We start from the raw sequence: 10053 nt of genomic DNA, 5'->3' as shown, positions 1-10053 counted from the left end.
TATTCGAATATCTAATTAAGGTTTCATTGTATTTTATTTGAATTTAATTAGCTAAAATTATGTAACATCTTTGTTTTAACAGAGATGGCACCAAAGTAGAAGCATAAAGGGGGCATGTCTGGGAAGATCGACGATCTCTAGAGGAGAATCGATCTCCTTGAGGAGGGTGGTTCTAATGAGTCAGATGACACATCCGACCATGTAGATCTGACGTTACTGGAGGTTGAGATGATGCCGACATCATCCTCCTAGTCTGAACGTATAAATTATAATTTTTGAATACATAAAAATTCATTTACTAATGTTGTATAATTCTTTTATAGGTTCTACATCAAAGAGAAAGGGTCGGGGAAAAAAATAGGAACACGACCCTCTCGAAGTTGACCCTAGATGAGAAAATAACAATAGAATTCTCGCCAAATGGGAGAGTGTGTTGCGACAACGGCACGACATGGTCCAGACATATTGGGATCGTGGTTCGGGACCCGAATGTGATATAACATCGTCTGTTGCATTTGGACTTGAACTCCACCGACATAGAGCATCTTTGGAAGTCGGTAACAGTAAGTGTTAATATATTATTTTATTAACTTTCATTCTCTAATACATAATAATAATTAATCTCGTGTCTTTGCAGAATCATTTTGAGACAATACCAGAACATATTGAGTATTATCTGAAACATATAATGGAACATATTAAGGTGGTTTGGGATAAGTATCGATGTGATATCAACCCGAATCATGTTAAAGCTCATGATAGTGATATAGAAGTTATCAGAGCACACAAACCAAATGAATATACGGAAGATGATTGAAATTACATTTTGGATCGTCACTTTCTCCGAGACGATTTCCGTGTGAATCTTTAAATTCTAGAATTTATACATCATTGTTTATAATGTAATTAAGTATTAATTGATGTTTTCAAAAATAGGTAAAAACTGAGCGGAATTCACAAAATATGAAGAATCTTCGAATGACACATCATGCGGGGAGTGTGTCATTCTCTCAGGTGGCAGCAAAATGGTAAGTATAGTTATTCATGAGTCATTATAATATGTTAACTACATTTTGATAATTAACAATACTAACATTTAATCTTAATAGGAGAGGACTACGGGTATAGTGCCATCACACATTAAGCTTTTCTACGAGACATACAATAAAAAAATGAACATTTGACAACTCTACTCGTGTGATGGATCCCTATATACAAGAGAAAATTGTAAGTGTATACTTCATATTTCACTTATTTATTGATTTATAATTAACTAATCAACTATTGTTTCTTTTTGTAGGATGCAATGCGTCAAGCGCTCGAAAGAAATCCCGATATGTCCGATTATGAGCTAACCGAGAACGTTTTTGGACGACAAGGGCACGAGAGTCATTGGAATGAGATCCGACGTGAGACCCACCCAGTTTAGAGTAGATTTGCGTGGTGGAAGCAAATCTCAGCGGATGGAGCAATAGGTTAAGAAGTTGCGTACTGAAATACAAGAGGAGGCTTTGAAAAGAGAACAACTGGAGGTTGTAGTTCTTGAGTCACAAAGAGAAGTACTTGAGGCTAAAAGAGAAGCACAAGAGGCAAAAAGACAAACCCTTAAGGCACAAAGACAAATGCAAATTGAAATTAAAAGACAAGCTTTTGAGTCACAAAGATAAAGGGAAGAATTTCAGAACCAGTTGACGACATTTATGGCGATATATCATCCACTTCCACCTCCGGATCAATCTGGTATATGATTTTTTTATATCTTTAAATACTTTGACTATGGGTTAATTGGGATTTTGGTTTATTAGATATTGTAATGTTCAATGAATTGAGATTTAAGTTTATTGAATAATTGTATTTTTGAATTATTGATATTTAAGTATATGAAATTTGGTATTTCTAATTTGTTTATGTATGTCTGAAATTGTTTGGTTTAAAATAGGTAATATTAGGTTTATAAACGTTTTATTTTAAAAAAAAAATTATAGCCGAGAGCATTTCAGATGCTTTTGTTAATAATAAAAAGAATTCTCCGAGAGCATTTCAAATGCTATCGTTAATAATAAAAAGAATTTTCCGGGAGCATTAGAAACACTTTCGTTAATTATTAAAAGAATTCTTTGAGAGCGTTAGCACTACTATCAGAATTAAAAAACAGTCATTTCCGAGAACTTTCACTGCTCTCTGTTTTAATATATCTCCGAGGAATTTAGATGGCATCGCAAACATACTTTTTTCTTTCACCGACAGCTTTATCACCGAGACGTGTCGAGGGTGTTTATCACCATCGGCGAGTTGTTTCACCGAAGGCATTGAGCCTTTCTCTGAAAGTTTCTACCCTCCTTAATAACCACTTTTTTACTAGTGTCCGTTAGTGCCAAACATGTAAGGAATTTATATTTCCCGGTAGTACGCGCAAGGATATCAAAAATTTGATTAGTAATAGCCTCTTTGTAGAGAAGAATATGATTAGTAATAGCTTCTTTAGTAAAGAAGAAGAGAAAAATGCCAAGATTTTTAATTGTATTTGTAATTTGATCGTGATTTATATATAACACATACAAAATAGCACAAACAAGTAATAAGTCAAATTAGCATGTTTATCATAGAGATATTTTTACAAAAATATGGAATTTTTTCTATAATAGGTAATGAGTTGGATCAATACGAATCAACACGATATTGGTATGAAATGACACAATACGATATTATTACACTCAAGTTATGAGGTTGGACACAACACAAGTATGAGACGACATGACCACGACACAATCACAAATTTACACCATTATAATACTAACTCGTGTCAATATGTTTATTAATTTATGTGTAATGTTGTGTCATACTCGTTAATTTAATTAAATATAAAATTTTATAATTTTTAAAATTTTAGATAAATATAACACTATAATTATAATTATAATTATAATTATAATTATAATTATAATTATAATTATAATTATAAGTTAGTATAAGATATTTATTAAGATATATTTTTATTTATTATTATTTTGTAAATTCAGTTTATTTAAATTCACTTTTTTATTATATGTTTTTTATTAAATAATTTAAAATTAATTATTTATATTATATATATATATATATATTTATATAAATAAATTATTATTTTTATAAATTTAATTATTTATATTTTAATATATATATATTTAAATTATTATTTTTATAAATTAAATTATTATTTATATAATATAATAAATATTTATTTAGTTTCAAAATTATTTGTTAAATATTTTGAGGTTACTAATTTTTATTTTTTATAATAATTTTGTGTGATTATTCCATACTTTAATTTTATTTATGATTTAAATCAAGAGAATTAATTTTATCTAACTTATATATATATATATAATTTAAAATATCATTTTGTCTATATTTAATTAAGAATATATATATATATATATATATTAAAATATAAATAATTAAATTTATATCTAGGAGAGAGTTTTTAATATATAAATAATAATATAAAATAACAATTTATCTCATATTTTTAAAATTATATATCAAAGATAAATTTAATTATTTAAATTTTAATATATATACATTTAAAATAAATAACAATGTAATAAAAAATATATATTTACATTTATTTGAAACTAATTATGTAAATATTTATTATATTATATAAAATAATAATTTGATTGTATAAATATATATTAAAACATAAATAATTAAATTTATAAAATAAATATATATTAAAATATAAATAATTAAATTTATAAGAATATAATTTAAATATATAAATATAAATAATTAAATTTATAATGTATTTAATAAAATGTTATAATTAGAATGAAAAAAAAAGTAAATTAGATTAGTTTGTAAATGAATAAACAAATAAGAAATAATTTTTTTTTTATTGATTCCTATTTAAATGATGATAAAAAGGGTTGGAGTAAAAAGTTAAACAAAATAAAATCGTGACATAATTTTTCAAAAATTTAACAAATAAAATAAAAAAATTCTTTTTCATTTTTAGTTTCTCTTTTCTCAATCTTTTCCGTCTCTTTTATTTATTTTTAAAGGGAGTAATATTTAGTTTGAAAAGCCAATTATATTTGCGTGGAGTTTAAAACAAGTTATTAATCTATAATTATATTACATTTAAGAATGGCAATAGTAACTTATTCGTCGGGTAGTGAAGTACCAATCCCTGAACCCAATTTTTATTTTATTGCCTGATTTCGACCCCAAAATCTAACAAGTATCTCTATTTGTATCTTCATCTCCAATTTGTCGGATACCCGATCTGTGGCGGATACTTCATTACCCGATGAATTATGAATTTATATTTATTATTTTCTAAATATTAAAAACATAAATAAAAATATTACTTAGTTGTATCGTTATAGTGTATAAGTCAACAAAATATAACAACATTGTTGTTATTATTACTTGAAGTTCAACACAAATTAGCGAAAAGTTAAATGAATGTTAAACAATAAAAGTGAAGAGTGAGTAAATAGATAAAATATTTTATTATTAAATAAATAAAAGATTAAAAATTATGGGGAAGAGAAATTGAAAATATGATGGCATGAAGTGGAGTGTGGTATGAATAAATAAATATTATATTTATTATAAATTTATAATGATTGTAATAATTTGGAATTTTAAAAAGTCATTTTAAATTTTAATATATATATATATATATTAATATTAATATTACGGGTATCGGGTTTGAGTTTTACACGTTTTTTATCTCCGATTCCGAATCCAATCGGATTATCATTTTAACTCTACATCCTCAATTCCGACCCTGATTTTTAATACCCGAACCCGATAATCGGATATTCACAGATATCGAATATACGTGTACCGATTGATATTCCTAATCTATTATATATTTTTTTAATAGATTACTCAAAAAAAAGTGATTGATTGATGCTAATATAGTTATTATCTATTTCATATTAAACTAATATATGATATATAAAAGATGTTATGTGAATGGTTTAAAAAAATTGTACAAAGTCCTAATAAAAAAAAATTGGTATGTGAATTAAATATTATAGATTAAAATTGTTTAGAAACTAAATGAAAATTCTTTATTTCTTTTTATATATTTAGGGTCTGCCATAGGTATACTATATATTTTTATTTAATATATCAATTATCCACCTCAATAATTTGTTTTTGTAATTTTCACTTTTTGTTGATATAAATTAGTTTGAAATGATTGAATTCTTTTAATAGTTTTGGGTCTAATATATGTACTAAAATTTCTTTAGCCTGATAATTTAATGGGCTTAACTAATCATTTTGATTTTTTGAGTGGGCTGTCCTGAGTTGGTCCAATTGGTTTGCTGCTGAATAGAATGAAAAAGAAGTGGATTTTTACTTTCAGGAATTGACATGTGGATCTATCAAGTTAGTTGGACTCCTAAATTCTAATAAACTTGTGTTTAGTGTGAGTTGGACTCAGTTTGAATTTTAAATAGCTGACTTCCCGTCGAGTGTGGTGAACGAAGCGAAAAGACAGACCGAGTAACGAGAGTCAGTCTAGTACCATCTGCCCTGCCGAAGACCTTAAGCGCGTTGGAAAATGAGTTTTAGGATTCAACTGTGGCCTTTCGTGGGGGATCCGGAGCGGAGGAAAAATAGTGAATTAGCATATATTCCCGACATAGAATATTCTTCCCCTCAATATGATCCACCGGTCCGATCGCAACATGTTCTTTGTTGGCTAATTAAGTGTAGCTCGTTTAGGTCAGTCCTATTCGCGGGTGAAAATGTTATTAAATATTTGAAATATTTGAAAATATGTGTCGTTTGGAGTTTGAAGTTTGGAGTTGGAATTGGAATTGAACCGATTTAAAAATCCAAAATTAGTTTTTGGATGCATCATGTTACATCTTGATATAGAAGAAGTGTAATTGAAAATTGATTTTTAATTTATATCAACACAATCAATTTTTTAAAAATTAAATATATTATATTTTTTATAAAACTAAATAAGGCCAAACCAGTTAAAATATAAAAAAATATTCTAATTAAAATTAATGACATTTTTTAAATTATACAACTTTTTTATAAAGATTTTAGAAGATGCCTTCCTTCAATTTTTTTTGGTATGAAACTAAATAAGTTGTATATAATTTAGTTTAATAAAATAATTATAAAAATTTAATTATATATATTTTTTTTATTTTAGATAAAATAAAGTTTTTGTATACTAAACAAAATATTTAATAAATTTCTTAATAGTAACAATAATACTTTATTATAAATTAAATTTTAAATAAATTTTTTAACATCATATAAATTTATATTTTATTATTAATATATGATCTAAAAATATATATTTATATGATAATTTTGTCTTGGCTATTTCTGAACCATTTTGTTCCCAACATGGAATATTTTTAATATAAACAAATGTTATTAGAAAGTTACAAATAATATTAATTTATAAGGTCAAACCAGTTAAAATATATAAAAAAGATTCTAATAAAAATTCATGACATTTTTCTTAAATTATACAATTTTTTTATAAAGATTTTAGAAGAAGTCTTACTTCAAATTTTTTAGTACGGAATTAAATAACTTGTTATATAATTTAGTTTAATAAATTATTATAAAAAATCAATTATAATTTTTGTAGACACCCCATTTTTACACCCTAGGTACCTAACAAAAAAACCCGGCCCGAAATAATACTCATGTTTGTTTATTGAACCGGGAAAACAAAAATAGAATCACCTCGTGGAAAACTGACCCGGTAAAGCTTAAAAGATAACGATCCAAAGGTCGAATTTCATAACGACTCTATTTTCCCAACCCGTGACACGTTCATGTTGTACGTTTTGAAAAATCTTGAATTTTGAGTAAAATATTATTGTTTGCAAATTCGTGCAGAAAATGCTCAAAAAGAAGGAAAAACTACCGATTCAAATCCTGGGAGCTAGCTGAAGCTATGTTGCACTTCTAAAAATCATATCTTTTGCATCAATGATCCATCTTCAGTGTATGAGCTACCGTTGGAAAGACCTTTGAATTATCTTTCCAACGACACCAAATACTTCTCCCAGTTCTCCCTGAAGCTCAGTCCAAGTCGCCCACAGCGAAGGTGATGCGTGAACCGACACGTTTTTGTGAGGCTAGTCTCCTGACCAACACGGACCATTTCGTAAGCAAAGGAGAACATGGGGATATAGGCAAGGGTCTTGCCTTTCCAATGGTACCAACCTCATTGTGGAGAAAGCTTTGTGCACAAAGTTATGGGCTATTAAAGTTATGAAAGTGAAAACCGCGGGATTGAAAAGATTGAAATTGAGGGGTGACTTTAAAATATCATAACTTTGGATAGGAAGGTCCGTTTGGGTTCATTCAAAAAGGAGATTCACGTTCGTGATGTTAAGAATTGACCATAAAATTTTCACAATTTTCGGAGCAAAAACGAGGCCAGGGGGATTCATTTATTGTGAAGGTGCAAAGAAAGAAAAATGGAAAAGGAAAAAACGGAAAGAAAAAAAGGAAAATATATATTTTTTTTATTATTCCGAGCGTGCCCTTGAATTTTATAAAAATTACAAATGGGTCCCTGTGCAAAAGAAGATAAAGGTTTTTTCAGTTTGAGAGATGGAAGAGGCAGTTTTCAGTTAAAAGGGGGACGGTTTTCAGATCAGTGGGGTGGAGAATTTTTGAGTTTTCTGGAGAGGTTTTCAATCCAATTCTTGAGAGAGAAAATGGCAGTTCCATTTGAGATTGCTTAGACGAATCCCATTCTTGGAGGCTCCGTTCTGTCGAAGAAGAAGCAAGATTCAATAGAGCAGGAAGAAGAAGTCGTTGCAGCAAACTCATACGAAGAACAACAGCAGATTCCGGCCAGAGTTCTTTCAACTTCAGTCTATCTGTTTCTCATTCTTCAGTCAACTTCGTCTGAATTTGCCATTCAGGTAACTCCTACAACAATGTAGATCTTTATTCAATGATTGAAGCATCAATTATGTACACAGATGTCGTTTATCTGTTTAAGAATCCATTTGATTGTTCAATGAATTTGTTGATTGCTATGGTTGCATGTTCTATTTGTTTGGTTAACTTCCTAGCTGATAGATTGTGTTAGGGACAGTTTAGATACCATTTAACTGTGGATATTAAATTGCAGGTTTGCATATTAAATTTGTTTAGTTTGATACTGTGTTACTGTATTTTGATTTGGATTGTTGGCTGAATAATCAATTGATAGGTGTTAGTCTGGATTTAGCGTAGTCATAGGATTTGATTAGAGTACGTTCTATCCAAAGTCTCAGTTTCGTTTTGAGAAAACTGTGAATGTCCTCGTCGATCGAAAGGAAGGGCAGACAGGCTGTTTTCTTTCTTTTAGTTTCTCTTTCTGTGGCTGTTCTTCAATTGAAATCTCGTTGTCAAGGAAAGGTGACTCTGATTCGTACACGAGTTCCCGGTGGTTAGGCGAATGGTCACGGCGATTGCGATCTGGAAGAAGAAGAAGATCCAGACGATGTCGATCCGGTATCGCCATTTGGGGAAACAATGTCGATCCCTTCTACTTGAGATCGGGATCTGTTCGAATCGACCGAATGAGTCACAACAGAGGATGGAGACGGAACCCCTGCGAGATGAACGGAATGGCGAAGTATCGTCTTCGTGCAGTCTTCAGTTGCAGGTGCAGGGTCGCCGGAAATCTCCTTCGCCGGTGACAGAAAGGAGGCCGACGGTGGCTTCATTTTCTTTTCTTCTATTTCGATTTCCCCAACTTCTGTTGAAGTTACAAAGAGGTCCCTGGACCTCTTTTATTTTTTAAAATAACCTGAAAACTTTAATTTCGAATTAATTTATTAATTCGAAATTAAAGTAGTCCTTGAACCCTTTCCTTCCTTTCAATTGAACCCTAAACTTTCTTTTGCTTTTATTTTTAATTTAATTTTTTTTTTTAAAAAAAAAAAAAAAAAACTAAAAATAAAATAAATTTAAGGCCCTGTTTGTTTCTCAAATTTTACAAACGACTTTAAAATGAGGATTCTAACATTCAAACCACTTTAAAAAATTCTCAAATTTTCTCAAATTTTCCCAAAAATTCCAAAATATTATTTTTTTCGAAAATAATTTTTCCCGGAATTTTTAGGGCCCGTTTGAAAAAATGTCTATCTTTGTATGTCATATCGGGGGTTCTATAACTCCGAAAATTCCAAACTCGATTCCTATGAGCTCCTAATAATATTTTCGACTATCATATGAAATTTTTGGGAATTTTGGGAATTATTTTTTAAAATGGCTCATTTTAATGAGTTGTACTCAGAGTTTTCCTTAACTCTGAAAATTCTAAGAAAAAAAATGGGGAACACTTGGGACCTTGAGTTATTTTATCATCTTCTCTCCTTTGTCCAAAGAGCGTAATATTTCCAATCTTCAACCCGATACTTTGTCCTTGTCGTTCATACTTGTATGTCCTTCCTCTGGAATCGTGACTCTTGTTTTTCCTGAGAACTTTGCTATATGCTCTTCGATGCTTTTCAATGCTTCAATGCTTTTCAATGCTTCAATGCTTTTCAATACTTTGTCCTCTTCAAACACCCCATGAATAGGACTAGCCCCTTGCAAAATGATCAAGATTTCTCACACAAGCAAAAGAGTTCTGAACTCAGAATGAAAACGTAATAATCTTTCAAACATCATATGGCCAATTACTTAGGAGTAGAGACTGTCTGTAAAGACAGGCGTATAGGACATAGCGCCGTAGGCCCTTTCCTAATACGTAACCAAACACCGGACTCTTAAAATGAATCTCTGATTTTTCTTTTCTTTAGTTTCTTTGGGAAGTAAACTAAAGTGGCGACTCTCAAGTCAATTAGATCGATACATTTGCGAATGTATTGATTTAAAACCTGTAAGGGCCAATTCAATTCGAAAAAAAATGGAGCGTATGCCAATTAACAGCCAACCAATTAAAAAGGGGGCACACGCGCCAGAAAATCGGAAGGAAACGAAACGAACGCGTACAATTTTTATTTTTTTCAAATAAAATAAAGTCTTTATATACCAAACAAAATATTTCATAATATTTATGAGAGT

Source organism: Impatiens glandulifera, chromosome 1 (assembly GCF_907164915.1).
Source record: "Impatiens glandulifera chromosome 1, dImpGla2.1, whole genome shotgun sequence".
Lineage (NCBI taxonomy): Eukaryota > Viridiplantae > Streptophyta > Magnoliopsida > Ericales > Balsaminaceae > Impatiens > Impatiens glandulifera.
This window is presented reverse-complemented; position numbering follows the sequence as displayed.